The following is an 18,024-nucleotide window of genomic DNA, read 5'->3' as shown; positions in this document are numbered from 1 at the left end:
GCCGCCAATTCCGACAGGCGCCGGATGGAAGTAATGGCCACCAGAAAAGCTACCTTCCAAGAAAGGAGAGAAGGGGAAACATCCCTGAGAGGTTCAAAAGGAGGACCTTGCAGAACCTCAAGAACCAGATTAAGATCCCATGGATCCACGGGCGCTCGGTACGGAGGAGCCGTGTGAGCCATGCCCTGAAGAAAGATTTTGACCTGAGGGCGGGAGGCCGTCTTCTGAAATAAAATGAACAGCGCCGAAACTTGACCCTTCAAAGAACTGAGGGCAAGCCCAGCATCCAGCCCTGCCTGAAGAAACGCCAGAACAGAAGGGAGCGAAAAAACACATGGGCGCGATGACATTGGCCTTACACCAAGTGAAATAGGTCTTCCAAGTATAGTAATAAACTTTGGAAGATGATGGCTTTCTGGCTCGGAGCATGGTATGAATTACTTGATCGGAGAATCCTGCCCGTTTCAAAACCTTGGTCTCAACAGCCACGCCATTAAAGTGAGCGGCCGAGGATTGGGGTGGCAAATCGTGCCTTGAGACAGCAGATCTGCCCTGTCTGGAAGCTTCCAGGGGGCATCCGCGAGAAGGTTGACAATGTCCGTGAACCAAGACCTTCTGGGCCAATTCTGCGATGAAAATGGCTGGAATTCCTTCTGCTTTGATCTTCAACAGCTTGGGAAGAAGAGGCAGGGGAGGGAACAGATAGGGAGTTCAAACTGTGACCAAGGAACGGCCAGAGCATCGGCGCCCACTGCCAGAGGGTGTCGAGACCTGGAACCAAACTGTGGGACTTTCCTGTTGAGGCGAGACGCCAGCAGGTCTACATCCGGGGTTCCCCACTGACGGCAAAGCAGATGAAACACCTCCGGATGTAGGGACCAATCTCCCGCCGTGAGACCCTCGCGGCTGAGAAAATCGGCGGCCCAGTTGTCTACACCGGGAATGTGTACCGCGGAAATTGTCGGAACGGAAATCTCTGCCCAATGAATAATCTTGGACACTTCTGCCAGGGCTGAGACACTTCGTGTCCCTCCTTGGCGGTTGACATATAACACCGCTGTGGAATTGTCTGTCTGAATCCGGACAGGCAGGCCCCTGAGGAGCCTCTCCCAGTGGACGGGAGCCAGATGGATCGCTCGTATCTCTAGGACGTTGATCTACAGAGCTGATTCCTGAGTCGACCATCGACCCTGAACAGTGTGATTGCGGAACACTGCACCCCAGCCGAGGAGGCTGGCATCCGTTGTTACAATCTGCCAGTGAATGGGAAGAAAAGACCGACCCAAGAGGATGAGAGGCGACGTCAACCACCAGTTGAGTGACCGCTTGACCCGGTATGAAAGTCAAAATGGGTGATCCAGGGAAAGGACAGACCTGTTCCCCCGAGACAGGATGGCGTGTTGGAGAGGTCTGGAGTGAAATTGGGCAAAGGGAACCGCCTTTATTGCCGCCACCATCTTTCCCAGGACTTTCATGGTTGTCGGGAGAGATGGAAGTCGTATGTGTCGAGGACGATGGTAAGACTTTGGCGAGCTTGATGAAAGGATGGAGCTTTGATCAGAATGTCGTCGAGGTACGGAAAGAGAAGGAGACCTCTGATTCTCAACAAGGCCATCAACGCCGCCATGATCTTTGTAAATACTCTGGGTGCGGTGGCGAGACCGAACGGCAGTGCAACGAACTGGTAATGTTCCTGGCGAATCGCACAACGCAGGAACTTCTGATGCCCGGAGAATATGGGAAGGTGTAGATAGGCATCTTGAATGTCTATTGAACACATGAACTCCTGCATCTCCATGGAAGCGATTACCGACCGAAGAGACTCCATTCGGAAGTGACGCAGTCGGACTCTCTAGTTGAGTAACTTGAGACCCAAGATGGGCGAACTGTCCCGCCTTCTTTCGGTACCACAAACAGGTTTGAATAAAATCCTGTGAAACGTTCTGATTCGGGAATGGGCACAATCACTCCGGAATTGAGGAGAAAAGCGATGGACACAAAGAACCCCAGAACTAAGGCAGGATCCTTTGGAGGTCGGGACTCGAAAAAACGATCCCGGGGACAAGAAACTAAGTCTATCTTGTATCCTGATGATACAACTTCCCTGACCCAAGTGTCCTCTACTGAGGCAAGCAAGACGTCTCTGAAGAAAAGGAGTCGACCTCCTAATTGGGAAGGACCCCCGGGGGTCCGTTGATAGACATGCTGATGTGGACCGACCAGATCTGGACCTGGAGGATCTGACCTGGGAGGAGTGAGATCGCCAGGAAGGAGTGGGTCTGAAAGGCACCTTCTTCCTATCCTGGCATGCCTGCGGTCTCTGTTGGTTAGAGAAGTTCTCTGCCGTATTGAAGCGGCGGAAAGACCGAAAGGGCCGAGACTGACGTCTTAGCGGAGGTCTGCGAGGCTTGAACTGAGGGAGGAGGGAACTCGTGCCCCCAGTGGCGTCCTTAATAATCTGGTCCAGCTGGGATCCGAAGAGCCGCGCTCCCTGAAAAGGCAGATTGGAAAGGGACTTTCTTGAAGAGAAATCCGCCTGCCAAGCTTTGAGCCAAATTGTACGTCGGACTGCCACCATGTTGCTTGACGCCTGAACTGCGCAGGACGCGGCATCCAAGGAGGCAGAGAGTAGATAATACCCTGCATGGGAGATCTGGTTGGCCTGATCAGCCAAATGCCCTGGTTGGGCCTTATCTAGGATGCCCTTGCGGAGATCCTCTGCCCAAGTGGCTATGGCCTTCGCTACCCAAGTGAAGTGAAGGCTGGGCTTAGCACCGCTGCAGCCACTTCAAAATGCTGACTTTGCTAAAGATTCTATAATTCTATCATTAGAATCTTGTAACGACGTCACACCTGAAATCGGGAGGACCGTGTTGTTAGAAAGTCTGGACACGGGTGCGTCTACCGAGTGGGAAGCAGACCAGTTATCGGTGAGCTCTTTGGCAAACGGATACAGCACGCCGAGGCGCTTCCCTCTTTGAAAGCGCCTGGTCGGATTTTCTCTTTCCCTGGTAAGAGTCTTGCCAAACTCAAGAGTGGGAGGCGAAGACCCTGGAAGGTGTTTCTGCCCGTCTGAACGAAACCTCCTGATCTGAGGATTTCGCAGGGGAGTCTGAGATTTCGAAGGAGTGGTGAATCGCAGCAATGAGGTTCTGTACTGTAACATCCATGTCCGCGTCCTGGTCCGAATCCAGCTCTAAAAACGCTTCACCTGACTCGGGTGAGGAGGCACGGGAGGGCGACTGCTGGGAAGGACTATGTGGGGATGTGACACCCGGAGAGGATTCCAGCCGGAGATCCTGCCTGGGTCTTTTGCGGCTTCTGCTGGCTGGCTCAGATGGAATGTCTTGCGACCTGCTGGACCCTGCAGAAGTGTCCAGGGGCAACCTATCAAGAACGGCCACTAGGGACTGAGACACTCTGGTGAGGTCTGCCACAGATTGTGAAAGAGACGAGGCCCAGCCAGGGATGGGGAATTCGCTTTCACGTGGCACAATAGATGGCTCCTGAACGGGGTCAGGGAAGTCTGCGATTGCAAGAGGGGCATGCGGCGAACTGGACTAGAGTGCCCGTGGGGGCCGGCGGCCGGCTACGCTCAGACTTAGAGTTAGACATAAAGATGGAACAGAAGGACCCTGAAGATAAGCCGGAAGGTTGGGGAACAGAAAGGCAGAGGAGGGTGTCAGTCTGCAGTTGCAGAACTACTCACGGTCCGGTGTCCCCCAAAGCGCTGTACCAGGCTTGTGAGAATTGCAGGACCCAAGCAGGGGATAGCTGACATTTGTGTATCGTCTCCGGCTGACAGGCTGCAATGATGGCGGCAGCCTGAGGTGGATGAAAAAACGCGGTTCAGGCGGGCCAAGAAGACGGGCGGAGTTAGCCAACTGAACTAAAGGAAACCGCCCCCCTTACCCAGCCACAGGCTAAGAGATGCGGTGGGAGGGCCTAGGAACGGGCGGGAGCGCAGGAAGCCTATGAGTGGGCGGGGGGCGTGGCTGCGACGGGCGCGAAGGCCTAAAATGAAGCCGGGGACTAAATTAGAGACGGCGGCCGCCTGTCAGCAATGGGCGGCGCGGAAGTGCCGCAACGCTGCAGCGGCCACACACAACGAAGATGCCACCAGAACCGCGCCGGAAGATGAATCCCCCGATGAATACAGGCGGGGGGGGAGACAAAGCCCGCACCGCAGTCGGGGCCTAGGTGAAATGCGGCAACCGTCGAAGGCGCGGACCACATCCTGCAGCGCTGCCTTGGTGCCGCTCCAATGTATCCTTGCGGTGGTTTGCTCCGTGCGCCGCGCCTCTGCTCCAATAAAGGTACCTTCTTTATCCAACGCTGTCTGTTAATCTTTCCCGTGTCTGCGCCTCTTCCGACCGACAGGCTCTGGTGGGCGAGTGGGTGGGAGGCGTTTGGCAAGGACCATCCGTCGCTGGCCCGCATCTGCGCCGAGCTTCTGGTCCGCACGGAGAGCTATGAGGATACGGGGTGGCAGTACACGCCGTACTCATAGTCTCTTTGTGGGAGTACAGTTGTGACTCTTCACACTGTATCCCTCCGGAAACCTGAAAAGGAACGACGCACACTGAGGTAGATAAGGGTCTAATGAAAGACCCGTGTCCACCTCCTACTGACACTAAGCTAAACTGAGGAATTCCCTGCCGGTCGGTGGGGTGTACACTGCGGAGGAGGAGCTAACTTTTTTTGTGCATAGTGTCAGCCTCCTAGTGGCAGCAGCATACACCCATGGTCTCTGTGTCCCCCAATAAGGCGACCGAGAAATAGAATTTAGGCATATATCACAGGAGAGCTCTGTTGTCATTGTTCTTTATTGGAAAAAGTCACTATAAAAGAGCACAGAATATTGGGGTTGTATTATCCTCAATCTTCAGGAGTGCATCACCTCTCTGCTTCCTCAGCTCTTCGTCATCACTACAATAAGACACAAGGAGCAGCAGCGGAAACTCAGCACTGGACCCTGGGAGGGTGTGTAAAGCACAGTTTGTTTGGTTTTTCTTTACAATAAATTGCGTTTAGAGACACAACTTTCCTGAAAATTGAATATTACAAATCACAAAAAGGAAAATTGTTCTAGTTACACAACCCCCCGCTTGTCTAGCAAGACATGCAAACACTAAATCCTTATTGCTAGATTTACAGAAATTGCATCTCATCATTTGTATTCACGATTTTGCAAAAAAGTGCATGCAATCTTAAGCTGCATTCAGATGTCCGTGCTGCTCGGTCTGTGTATGATTCCTGATGCACAGGTAGGCCGCAGGTCTCCTGACCTGAACTTTGCAGCTTCATAAGAATACATGAGGCTGTCAAATTTACATCAGGAGACCCAATTGTGAAACACAGGGATTTTTGTGTACTCACCGTAAAATCCTTTTCTCCGAGCCAATCACTGGGGGACACAGAGACCGTGGGTGTTATGCTGCTGCCACTAGGAGGACACTATGTAAACCATAAAAAAAGTTAGCTCCTCCCCTGCAGTATACACCCTCTCGCTGGCTGGGATTTCTCCAGTTCGGTGAAAAAAGCAGTAGGAGCATAAACAGTCAACAATAACCACAACTAAGTCAAAGCCTAAGAATGCTACAGTGAGCCAATAGGCTAAACAGGGTGGGTGCTGTGTCCCCCAATGATTGGCTCGGAGAAAAGGATTTTACGGTGAGTACACAAAAATCCCTATTTCTCCTACGCCTCATTGGGGGACACAGAGACCGTGGGACGTCCTACAGCAGTCCCTGGATGGGGAGCATACATCTGCTAATACCACATGTACCACTGAGGTACTGCCGATTGCCGGCTGCGTCTTCCGAGAGCTGCATCCGCAGAGGGCCGAGAATGAATTAGGCAATGTTTGTAAAATGTATGCAGGCTGGACCAAGTCGCAGCCTTGTGGACAGGCCTGAGAATGAATTTGGTAATGTTTTGTAAAAAGTATGCAGACTGGACCAAGTCGAAGCCTTGCAGACCTGTTCTGTCGAGGCCTGGTGCTGAATGGCCAAAGAGGCGCCCACTGACCGGGTAGAGTGCGCCTTAATCCCCGCTGGAACAGGAGCGTTCTTGACACAGAAGGATTCATGAATCACCAAGAAAATCCACTTGGCTAGCGTGCTTTTGACGCGGCTAGACCCTTCCTATGCCCCTCTGAAAGCATGAACAGGGCATCTGACTTATGGAAGGAGCTGTCGGCGAGATATACTGTCTCAGCGCCCTAACCACATCCAGGGTGCGGAGGGCCTTCTGAATGCGATGGACTGGCGTCGGACAAAAAGGAAGGCAAAACAATTTCCTCGTCGAGATGGAAAGAGATGACCTTGGACAGGAAGGACGGCGACGTCCTGAGAACTACCTTTTCCTGATGAAAATTCAGGAACAGAGAACGGCAGAACAGTGCTGCCAATTCCAAAACTCGTCTGATTGACGTAATTGCCAGTATAAAACCACCTTCCAAGAGAGGACGGACAGTGACACGTCCTGCACTGGTTCGAAAGGAGCCTCCTGTAAGGCCCCAAGAACCACGTTAAGGTCTCATGATACTCATGGCCTTCTATAAGGAGGCGCCACATGGGAAACTCCTAGAATGAACGTCTTGACCTGAAGTCTGGTGGCAATTATGCGTTGGAAAAGTACTAACAAGGTCGAAATTTGGCCCTTGAACGAGCTAAGCGCGAGGCTTGATTTTTATTCAGATGAAAGGAATTCCAATATGGCCGGAATGAAAAAACACCAGAGGTGATCGACCATGATCCTCGCACAGCGAAAAGGTTTTCCAGGTGCGGTGATAGATGCGCATGGACACAGGCTCGCTAGCACTATTCATGGCGGAAATCACGTCGTGAGAGAACTGAGCCTGTGGTAAAAACCAGGATTCAACGGCCACCCTGTCAAAGACAGGACCCTGGAGGTCTGGTGGAAACTCGGGCCCTGCGAAAGGAGATCCATGCGATCTGGAAGTCGCCAGGAGACGTCGGCGACCAGTTGTATTGGTTCTGCATACCATGCTCGGCGCGGCCAATCTGGCGCGACTAGGATCACTGGTACTCCCTCCCCTCTGCTTCTTGATGACCCTCGGAAGAGGGGGGGGGGGGGGGAGATGTACAGGAACCGGTGCCATGGCAGAACTAGGGCATCCACTCCGACGGCGCATCGATCGCGCAATGAACCGAGGAACCTTGTTGTTTAGTCTTGAGGCCATGAGATCCACATCCGGAGTCCCCCAACAAAGACAAATCTGCTGAAAGACTTCCGGATGAAAAGGCCATTCACCTAAGGCGATGCCTTGGCGACTGAGAAAATCTGCCGTCCAATTTTCTAATCGGCCCAATGGAGGATGTGACTCACTTCGTGCATGGCCATCCTGCTACGGATACCTCCCTGGTGGTTGATATACGCTACAGCCGTGGCATTGTTGGATTGGATCCTGATGGGGTGATCTGCAAGGAGATGGTGGGAACTCCGTAGAGCTAATCTGATCGCTCGTATTTCCAAAATGTTGATGGGGAAACGTGACTTTCGGGTCGACCAACGACCCTTGTGCCGTGTGGTGACAAAAGACCGCACCCCAATAGAGAAGATTTGCGTCGGTGGTTACTACCAACCATTTTACTGGGAGAAAAGACTTCCCTTGATTCAGGGAGGACCTCAGTGTCCACCACCTGAGGGCTTGCCTGACCCGCAGGGAGAGAAGGATCTGACGATCCAGGGAGAACAGGTTCTTGTTCCAAGCTAACAGCAACGCATATTGTAAGGAACGGAGGTGTAACTGTGCAAATGGAACTGTTTCCATCGTGGCCACCATCTTTCCGAGAACTCCCATGGTGAAAAGAATAGTGAGAAACCGGTGGTTAAAGAGTCCGCGCTGCCTGTAGTAAGGCTTGAGGCCTGTCTGGAGGGAGAATGACCAACTCGCAGGAAGTGTCCAAGATCATTCCCAAGAAGGACATCTGCTGAGCCGGTATTGGGAAAGACTTTCCGAAATTTATGTTCCAGCCCAGGCGAGAAAGTGTATTACTGTTATATCCACGGATTCCTCGCAGGCTGGAAGGGACGGGCCATTGATGAGTAGGTCGTCCAGATACAGTAACACCGCCACTCCCCGCGAGTAGAGAATGGCCATGAAAGCCGCCATGACCTTAGTATAAACCCTGGGGGTGTTGGCAAGTCCGACGGGCAAGACAACAAATTGGAAGTGTTGCTCGTGAATTGCAAAAACGCAGGAACTGCTGGAGAGACGGGCAGATCCGGAATGTGAAAGTAAGCGTCCTTGATGTCGATGGATGCTAGGAACTTTTCCTTTTTCCATGGAAGTGACAACTGACCGGAGGGATTCCATTCGTAGTCGCTGTACTTTGACAAACTGATTTAACAGTTTGGAATCCAGAATAATTCGGATCGTAACGTCCCTTTTTGGGAACCACAAAAACTCATGAACCTTTCATGATGAGGGCCCGGAATGATAACTCCATCCCTTATCAGAGCCTGAACATCCCGAAAGAAGGCTCTTGTCTTTTCCTTGGGGGATAGAAAAGGAAAAACCGAGTTGGAGGGGAGAAAATTCTATCTTGTATCCAGAGGACACCAGCTACCTGACCCACTTGTCGTGGGCAACTGTGAGGCAAGTGTGGCTGAAGGAAAGTAGGCGGCCGCCAACTTTGACGATGTCTGCCGGAAACCACAACAAGCAATTGGGTAGATCTATGAGATCTGGCTCCCTTAGATCCAGAAGTCCTAGACCTGGGTTTCCAAGAGCGGTTAGGTCTGTATGAGACCTGGGAGCCTCTGTCTCCTCGCGGGGACCGACCAGATCTGGAAGAGAAGGACCAACCGGAATTGTGGTGAGAAGATTGAAGACGCGTAGGCTGTTGGTTGTGAAACAGCCGAACAGCCCTTGTGTTGAGGAAGGAATTTACTTTTTCCTTCCGGTAGTATCAGAAAAGAGCTGGTCCAGTTTCTCTCCAAAAGTACGACCCGTTTGAAAAGGGGATAGAAGAAAATGCTCTTTCAGATGTGGCATCCGCCCACCAGCCGCGGAACCATAGGGCTCTTGAAATGGAGGTCGCATTAGCGGCAGTTTGAGCCGCACAGTTGGCGGCATCACCAGAAGCGTCTACTACAAAGTCCGCTACGAGAATTATCTGCCTGGCGACACTGGTTGCCTCCGGAGGAAGGATGGTACCCTGGAGGGCAGCAATTAAGGCTTCTGCCCAAGCGGCCATTGCCTTAGAGACCCAAATTGCCACGAAAGAAGGCAAGATAGTCAATTTGACGATCGGAGGAGTTTCTGACTGAGGAATCCTCAGAAACAGATAGGAGCGTTTTAGAAGCAAGACGCGATACAGAAGGGTCCACCGGAGTGGACTGTAACCAATCCTTCATTAGGTCTGTATCAATGGGGTATTTAGCCTGAGTAGACTGTTGCCCTGAGAACCATTTATGTGGCCAGTCCCTATGTTTCTGGACGGCTGGTAGACAACCTACACACGGTTGGCCTTCTTAAATGAGATAGCGTGTGCTGGAGCGGGAATATTTTCCTCATCCAACTTCAGAATCCAGTTGCCTGATTCTATAAGAGAATCAAGCGACTCCTGATCAGATGGGGGATTCTGAGGGGCTGACGAGTCAGATTCGAATTCAGAGTCGTGCTCGCTGTGAACCTCTGAAAAAGGCGAGCGAGAGACAGGAGGCGCCAATGCTGAGGCGCGAACGTGACTGGGAGACGCATCATGGGTCAGCCTTCTAGAGACCTGACCATCCCTAGAACGAGGATGGCCCCTGCTGGTGGTTCTGACTTAAAGAGTCCTCCCGGAGGGAGAATATAGCCTGGGTCAGAGACTTCACCGACCCTAATAGGGACGCGGCCCCCTCAGGGGTACTAAGCGCAGGAGGCCCGTCAGCAGCGCGGCGAGGGGCGTTGGAGCGGAGGCTGGTCTGTTCACTGGGTAATGCAGACTTGCAAATGGTACACGGTATAAAAATGGTGTGCTTATTACCCGCCCGTTTAGCCTCCTGAGATTGAGGCATAGCGCTCCTGAAAGGGTTAACGGCAGAGTCTGTCTGCAGCTGCAGGAAATGTGCCTGGAAGGGGTTAAGCTTTAATCTGAGGGCAGATGCAGCTTACCCGGTCCTGTTTGGGTCCCCCGGGAGGAATAGTGGTGATCCTATGGTGTCACCGGTATCCAGCTGTCCAGAGCAGGCCTAGCGCTCCTTACGGGGTTGACGGCCGCTAACGGAAAAGGACATGGCCCCCGTATCCGTGGAGTACCGTAAGGGAACCATTGTCAGAGGAATCAGCCCCATTCGTCGCAGGAAAGTGTACGTGAAGGGTTACTCCACGTGCTTGCCTGTTGTCAGTTCGGGGGAGAACGGGCCGTAGAAAGGAACCGTCGCCCCCTTCACTCCGTTAATTAAAAAATAAAAATTTACAGAAAATTCAAAAATAAAATAAAAACGGTGGGGTCTGAAACCAGACCCAAGTGCCTCCTACAGACACTAAGCAAAGAACTGGAGAAATCCCAGCCAGCGAGAGGGTGTATACTGCAGGGGAGGAGCTAACTTTTTTTCTGGTTTACTTAGTGTCCTCCTAGTGGCAGCAGCATAACACCCACAGTCTGTGTCCCCCAATGAGGCGTAGGAGAAATGTAGATAATAGTGGACTACAAAGTAATTCATGATATTTTGTATGAAAAAAAATCGTTGTTGCTTACAGTTAGCGGTATTTCTCTGAGCCCATGACGGCACCACGTAGAGAGGAGAGTCGCCCCACGGGGACAGGAAACCTACAGATAAAAAGGCGGTACCTCTCTCCCGCATCAGTTGTTTTACAGAGCATTAATGGAACTTCAGGCTAATACTAACACAACACTAAGAAAAAAAACAAATTTCTATAATTATTAAATTGCGTAGAGGAGACACCACGTGACTTTTTGGCTAAACTGTATTTACAATAAGTGCGCACCCCACGTGTATAGGGAGGGAATGTACAAGTGCCGTCATGGGCTCAGAGAAATACCGTTGACGGTAAGTAACTACGATTTTCTCTTTCCCCCATGACGGCACCACGGAGAGAATTGCAGAGACTATTATGGGGGGGGGACCACTGCCTCCAGCACCCTTCTACCAAAGGTTAGATCTGGGGAGGTGGCTAGGTCCAGCCGATAGTGGTTAAAGAAAGTCGAAGGAGAGGACCAAGTGGCGGCTCTACATATCTGTTCAATGGAGACGCCCGCTCTCTCTGCCCAGGAAGTTGACACCGCTCTTGTGGAATGTGCTGTTATTCTGCCTGGAATGTCCGCACCTTGTGACGAGTACAACAAGGTGATGGCGTCTCTTATCCACCTGGCCAGCGTGCTCTTTGATGCCTTTCGCCCTTTCTTTGGCCCCTGGAAGCAGACAAAAAGAGACCTATCCTACCTACACTCCCTGATGGCCGCTAGGTATTCAATTAGGCATCTCCTGACATCTAATGTGTGTAGGGTCTTTTTGGGATTGGGGCAAAATGAGGGGAGAGAGATTTCTTGAGTTCTGTGGAATCGGGACGCTACCTTTGGCAGATCTGTGTAAACGAAGGGAAGGCTGACAGGGCCTGGATATCACTGATTCTACGGGCCAATGTCAGGGCTACCAGGAGGGAGGTCTTGAGTCATATCAGTTTCAGTGGGGCCTCTTGTAACGGTTCAAAGGGAGGTTTGGACATGGCTGAGAGGACCAAGTTTAGATCCCAGGGAGGAGTGTTTAAGGAAGAAATAGGTCTGGATCTACTGGCTGCCTTAATGAACCTGGCCACCCAACGGTTCCCTGCCAAGTCATAGTTGTAAAGAGCCCTTAGGGCTGCCACCTGAACTTTCAATGTGTTGGTAGCTAAACTTTGCTCTAACCTCTTCTGCAGGAACTCTAGGATCTTTGATAGCGGTACATCCCCGCTTGCACTGTTATTTGATACTGAGAGGAACTTCCTCCAGATCCTTCCGTACAGTTTAGTGGTTACCAGTTTTCTACTCCGTAGCAGGGTGGACACTAAATTTTGGGAAAAGCCTGTTGCTAAGGCCTGTTTCACACTTCCGTTTTTTCAAATCCGTCAAAATCCGTTGTTTTCCGTAAAAAAACGGATCCGCCATTTTTTGCAGGATCCGTTTTTTTTGTCCCATAGACTTCCATTACGGTTACCGCGGATCCGTCAAAAAAACGGATCCGTTTTTAAAAAAACGGATCCGTTTGCATCAGTTTCCGTCAAAAAAACGGAAACGGATCCGTTTGGCGGACACAAAAACGGAAGTGTGAAACAGGCCTTAATAGAGCCCTTTCAAATTCCAGGCCGTCTTATGTAGGTTCTCCACCTGAGGGTGCAGTACTGGGCCCTGCGAGAGTAGGTTCGGGATATCCGGGAGGACCCAAGGGTCGGAGATGGACATTCTCCTCAACCAAGAGAACCACGTCCTTCTCGGCCAGAAGGGGGCTATTAATATCACCCTTGCCTTGTCCTCCCGGATCTTCCTCAGAACTGATGGAATTAAGGCTATCGGTGGAAATGCGTAAGCAAGGGGGAAGTGCCAGGGGATCATGAAGGCATCCAGGGCTATTGGATTCCCGGCGGGGTCTATAGAGCAGAAGGTTTTCACCTTCCGATTCGTCCTGTTGGCAAATAGATCTATGCTGGGTTTCCCCCGTAGTTTCGATATTTGAGTGAAAGTCTCTTGGTTTAACTCCCACTCTCCCTGTCTTACCTGTGTGCGACTTAGGAAGTCTGCCGTAACGTTGTCTACCCCTTTTATGTGTAGTGCGGTCAGTGAGCTTAGATTTCCCTCTGCCAACTGAAAAATTGATTTTGTCACTTCCCTTAGGGCGCGGGACCTTGTACCCCCCTGATGGTTCAAGTATGCAACTACCGTGCTGTTGTCCGAAAATACCCTCACGTGGTGGGACCTGAGGGAGCTCAGAAAATGCAGGAGGGCAAGCTTTACCGCTAAGAGCTCCTTCATATTTGAGGAGGCTGCTTTTTCGTCCTTTGTCCAGACCCCTTGTGCTACCTGGTTCTCCAAGTGAGCCCCCCACCCCCTGGGGCTTGCATCTGTGGTAAGGACTCGAGATCGGTAGAACCCAAGGGACCCCCCGGGATAGGTTGGAAGGCTCCATCCACCATTGCAGTGAGTGAGCAGTTTCTGGTGAGATGTCTAATCGCCCTTCTAAATTTCCGTGAAGAGAAATCTCTGCGGCTAGTATCTCCCACTGGAGACTCCTTGTATGGCCTTGAGCCCACTGCACAGCTGGTATACAGGCTGTTATTGAGCCGAGCAGGGACATGGCCTCAGTGTTGTTGCTGTGAGTTTTCACCTCTGTCGCTATCTGTCTCATGTGTATCGCTTTCCCTTCTGGGAGACGACACTCTTGTCTGAGCGAGTCTATGGTAATGCCCAGGTACTCTTGTACTTGACTCAGGATCACCTGAGATTTTGGCAGATTTAGCAGCCAGCCTAGGCTGGTCAGTGTCTCCATAATCCTGTTCAACTTATCTCTGCAGTGAGAAGGGGAGTTGCCTATCACTAGAAAGTCGTCCAAGTACGGGACTATAAGTATGTCCTGCTCCCTTAAATGTGCCATGATTTCCGCTATAATTTTTGTGAAGACTCTCGGGACGATGGCCAGCTCGAATGGGAGAGCCTTGAACTGGTAATGCCTCATTTTTCCACTTACGGTGACTGCTATCCTGAGATACTGGCGGTAGTCAGTGTGTATGGGGACGTGATAGTACGCGTCTTTTAAGTCAAGTACCGTCATGTACCAGGCTGGAAACCGCATTTTTACCGCAGATTTTATTGTCTCCATTTTGAATGGACGGATTATCAGGCATTATGTCCCGTCTGGCTTCCTTCTTAGGAAGATAGGGGAATAGAAGACTTCTCCTTTTTCTCGGTGAGGGACCTCTTGTAGCACTGATTTCTCCTCCAGGGTCTGAATCTCCTGTTGAATTGCATCTTGCTCTTCCACCGACTGTCTCTGCGGGGTCACTACAAAAGAAGGTTTGGGTGAGGTGTGGAAGCTTAATTTGAGGCCTGTTTTTATGACATTCAGGATCCAGGAACTGTTTGATATGTTTTCCCAGGTTGGGAAGAAGTGGCCCAATCTTCCTCCTACCTGGGAGACATGTACCCATGTACCCTTTTCCTCTCCTGTCCTCCCACTTATCCTGGGAATTTTTAGGCGGCTTTCTCTGGATAAATTTCCTGCTCCGAAACCGCTTGAAGGGAAAATTGGACTGGTTGGGGAAAGACTTCTTTTTATCCCCTGCTTTGTCCAGGATATTGTCCAGTGTGGGCCCGAAAAGGAATTTGCCATCACAGAAAATGGAGCAAAGTTTGGATTTAGTCTGCAGGTCCAGCATTTGAGCCAGAGTGCTCTCCTTGCCGCATTCGAAAAAGAAGCTACTCTAGCCGTCAGTCGGATTGAATCAGCTGACGCTTCCGCCAGAAAGGCCGCCGCTCCTCTCATCAATGGGACGGATTCTAGAATCGCGCCTCTTGGTGTTTTATTCTTCAGTTGGTCCTCCAACTGATCTAACCACACCATCAGGGCTCTAGCTGTGCATGTGGCAGCTATGGCGGGTTTCAGTCCTCCTCCTGCTGCCTCCCAGGAACCTTTTAGGAAGGTTTTGGCTTTTTCGTCCATGGGATCTTTTAACCCTCCGTCAGGAACAATATTCGCACTAACTCGTAATGGAACAATGTGCCTGTCAAGCGAATACTAGAAAAATGCCTAGAATATCTAATTTTCTCAATTTCAGTGATCTAAAAGTGATCAGAGACCTTCATAGGGATGTAATAAAAGAGACTACACATTATCAGGTGCAAAACAAACCCATTTACTCAACATAAAAGTAATCTTTGATATACACAAATTTCAAAACTCCCACCAAATAGCCCCCAATGATATCAAGTAACGGTTATTAAAAAGAAAATTTTGGCACAAAAACATTTTCTAGGCACCTAGAATAATATTACACACAGAATTAATCTGAATTAGATCCTGAAGGTTCCCCAGAAAAAACACACTTGCAAAGCAAAGAGCAAGAATTGCAATACATTTTTGCATGTGTCAGGCAGATTGCATGATGACATTTGAGACATTCATAATTAGAAAGCCTTCTGTTCCCGCTTTCCATGGTGCAGGTGGTGAATCTCCTTCTTTTGGGGGGTGGTACAGGTGTTGGATTTTCAGTATCAATATCTGGGCGGCATCTTTTGAGCCTAACTTGAAGGCCAGAGGGGATACCGATTGTTTTCATACTTCTCCTGCGTAGCTCTCCAACCATTAGTTCATGGGCCAATTTTTTCAGGTACAATCGTCTACGGAGTGGTTCAAGCTGGTTTTGAAGGTAAATGATTTGTGAATTTATACCACTCAAATTTAGCATAGCGAAAAATATGACCATTGGCCATCGCTTGGTGTTTCTGCTGACGCTCAAAGTTGAGCACATCTGATCAGCTGTATCAACACCCCCTTTGGTTTCATTATAAAATGTAATCTGTTTTTTGTTGTGCTTCAGATTTAGGATCGATGGCATCATCATTATGAAGCGTTGAGAGAAGGACATTTTTTTTTTTCCACGTGGTACATAGGAAACCAAAACCTTTCCATCATGGAATGCAAACATACTGCTGTACTGTTTTCTCCCTGTCACAGTAACAAGCTGTGGCGGCAATTCTTTTTTATTTTTTCTTACAGTTCCGACATATGAAAGCTTCTGCGTTTTTAGATAATCAATAAGATCACAATTTGAAAACCAATTATCAGCAGTTATATTGCGACCTGATCCAAATAAGGGCTCATTCTTTTCACAACATCAGTGGGTTTGTTGCTGACAGTAAGGACCATCTGGCTGTTTTCCAGCATAAATTTCAATGTTGTATGTGTAGGTCTTACTGGCATCAACAAGGGCATACATTTTTATTCCATATTTGCTAGGTTTTGATGGTATGTATTGACGAAATGCGCATCTGCCACGAAAACCAGGGAGCATTTAGTCAATTGTGACATTTGCCCCAGGGCGATAGTTTATCTTACAGTTTTCCACAAATTTTTGGAATACATCGCGAATTGGAGCAAGCCGGTCATATGTTTTACGTTCGGTTCGGGTAGTTCTGTCATCAAACCGAAGGCAACGAATTAGAATCTTGAATCTTTTTAGAGACATAAGGCTAAATTTTTCAATTCCATCCCTTTCTATACCTCAAAGTTCCTCCAAACTTTGCCGATTTGCCCTATAAGCTCCTGCAAGGTATAATAATCCAAAAAAATGCACGCAGTTCAATTTCATCCGTGGGCTTCAGGATTCTGTCACAGATGAACTTGTGCTTTATATTGTCTATATATTGATTAGTGTATATGACAATAGAGTCCAGAATGTCATCTGTGAAAAAAGTATTCCAGCATAAAGCTGCATTTTTTGCATTACGTGCTGTTCCCATAACTGCAGGAAGGTGAGTGATAATGTTATGAGGTTCCATACGTTTTTTTTTTATGGGTGGATTCTTGTTCCATTTGGTTTTTTTTATCTTTTCCCATATAAGATTCTATATCTTCTTCCTCCTCATCACTGTCACCATCTTGCTCTGTTTCAGAATTTAGTTCACAGACTTCCACCTCATCATGAGAATCAATCTCACTTTCTTCAAAATCCTCATTCATTGTGGGGTCTGCATAATCATCATCATCATCATCTAACAGCATGTTTCCCACTTCCTCAACATGATGGGGTTTTGAAAGATCATACATTTTCTTCTCCATTTCAGAAGATAATCTGAAGCAAGAGAGAGAATATGCATTAAGGAACAATGTGCCTGAGAAGCACACTTTCATTTGTAAGAAAATCTGCCTTATTTATATGAAATATCCACAAACCTTTCTCTATCCATTCATAAAACATGCTAAATAAACAATAGTAATGACTAAAAACATTACATACCAACCTTATAAAGTGTGATGTGTTCGGGACCAATGAGCCTGAGAAGCCAGCACAGCTATATCTTCCTTCCTGAAGCTCTGCAGACCAACTGTGGTATCAGGTTTCACACAGCAGCTAGAGCCAGGAGACTATTTAGAGGGAGGGGGTTTCCTGAAAATCTGGTGAGAAGGGAGAAATGAAAGTAGAAGAGCTGCGCCTGTCAGATCCATTGTTCCTGACGGAGGGTTAATGTTCCCATATCTTCAAACGGCAGAGCGAGTTTTTTCGACGCTTTTGCTATAGCTACCTCTGGCGCTGTCTCCCAGAATTAACAGCTTGGGTCTTCAAAGGGATATTTCCTTTTTGGAGCTAACAGTCCCTTTTTCTCTGGCCTTTTCCATTCCCTCTGTATTAGCGCTTGAATTGTTTCGTTCATGGGGAATGATCTCTTTTTTTGTTCTAACCCGCTGAACATGGCGTCCTGGATAGTTCTTTTGGGTCTGGTGTCTACCAGCCCCATAGTGGTTCTAATTGCTTTTACTAAATTATCCGTTTCCTCGATAGGGAAGCAGGTGCGACCCCCCCTCTTCAGAGGACGAAGAGTCGGATGCTGAACTGTCTGGGTTTGATGTTGAAGGTTCGCTCTACCTATCGCTGAGATCTGACTCGGGGTCCCTGGCCTTAGTTTTGCTATGCTTTTTTCTTCCTCCCTGGAGGGTTTTGACGGTTTTCTACCTGGTGTTTGATTAAGGCCCTGAGGTCGGAGGCGAACCTCGGAGAGTCTTTACAAATCGTGTGATCAATACAGATTTGGCAAAGCCTTTTTCCGCACCCTGTGGGAAGCTCCTCTTTACAAAGTGGGCAAATCTTGTGGTGGGCCTTCTGCGTGCACTTCCTCCCCTAAAAGAGGAGGACAGGCCCTAGTTACAGCTTGTACATTCACGTAGTCCACTTACCCACCAGGCCGAAGAAGGATACCAGATCTGCAGGGACCACCGGGTCTGCGGGAGCCTTGTCTTTTGTGGCCACTGCCCCACTGGGCTCCTTGCTGCGCCGGGATCCAGAGCGGCTGCTGCTGT

General features: G+C 49.5%; 1 protein-coding gene across 1 annotated transcript in view; it reads right to left on the bottom strand.

The window, feature by feature from the left end:
- Positions 1-18,024, bottom strand: part of LOC141089453 (armadillo repeat-containing protein 1-like) — a 30,974-nt gene that overhangs the window by 8,041 nt on the left and 4,909 nt on the right. The window lies entirely within an intron of this gene.

The sequence above is a fragment of the Dendrobates tinctorius genome, unplaced genomic scaffold (assembly GCF_039654945.1).
Source record: "Dendrobates tinctorius isolate UK_male_01 unplaced genomic scaffold, ASM3965494v1 ptg000046l, whole genome shotgun sequence".
Lineage (NCBI taxonomy): Eukaryota > Metazoa > Chordata > Amphibia > Anura > Dendrobatidae > Dendrobates > Dendrobates tinctorius.
This window is presented reverse-complemented; position numbering and strand designations above follow the sequence as displayed.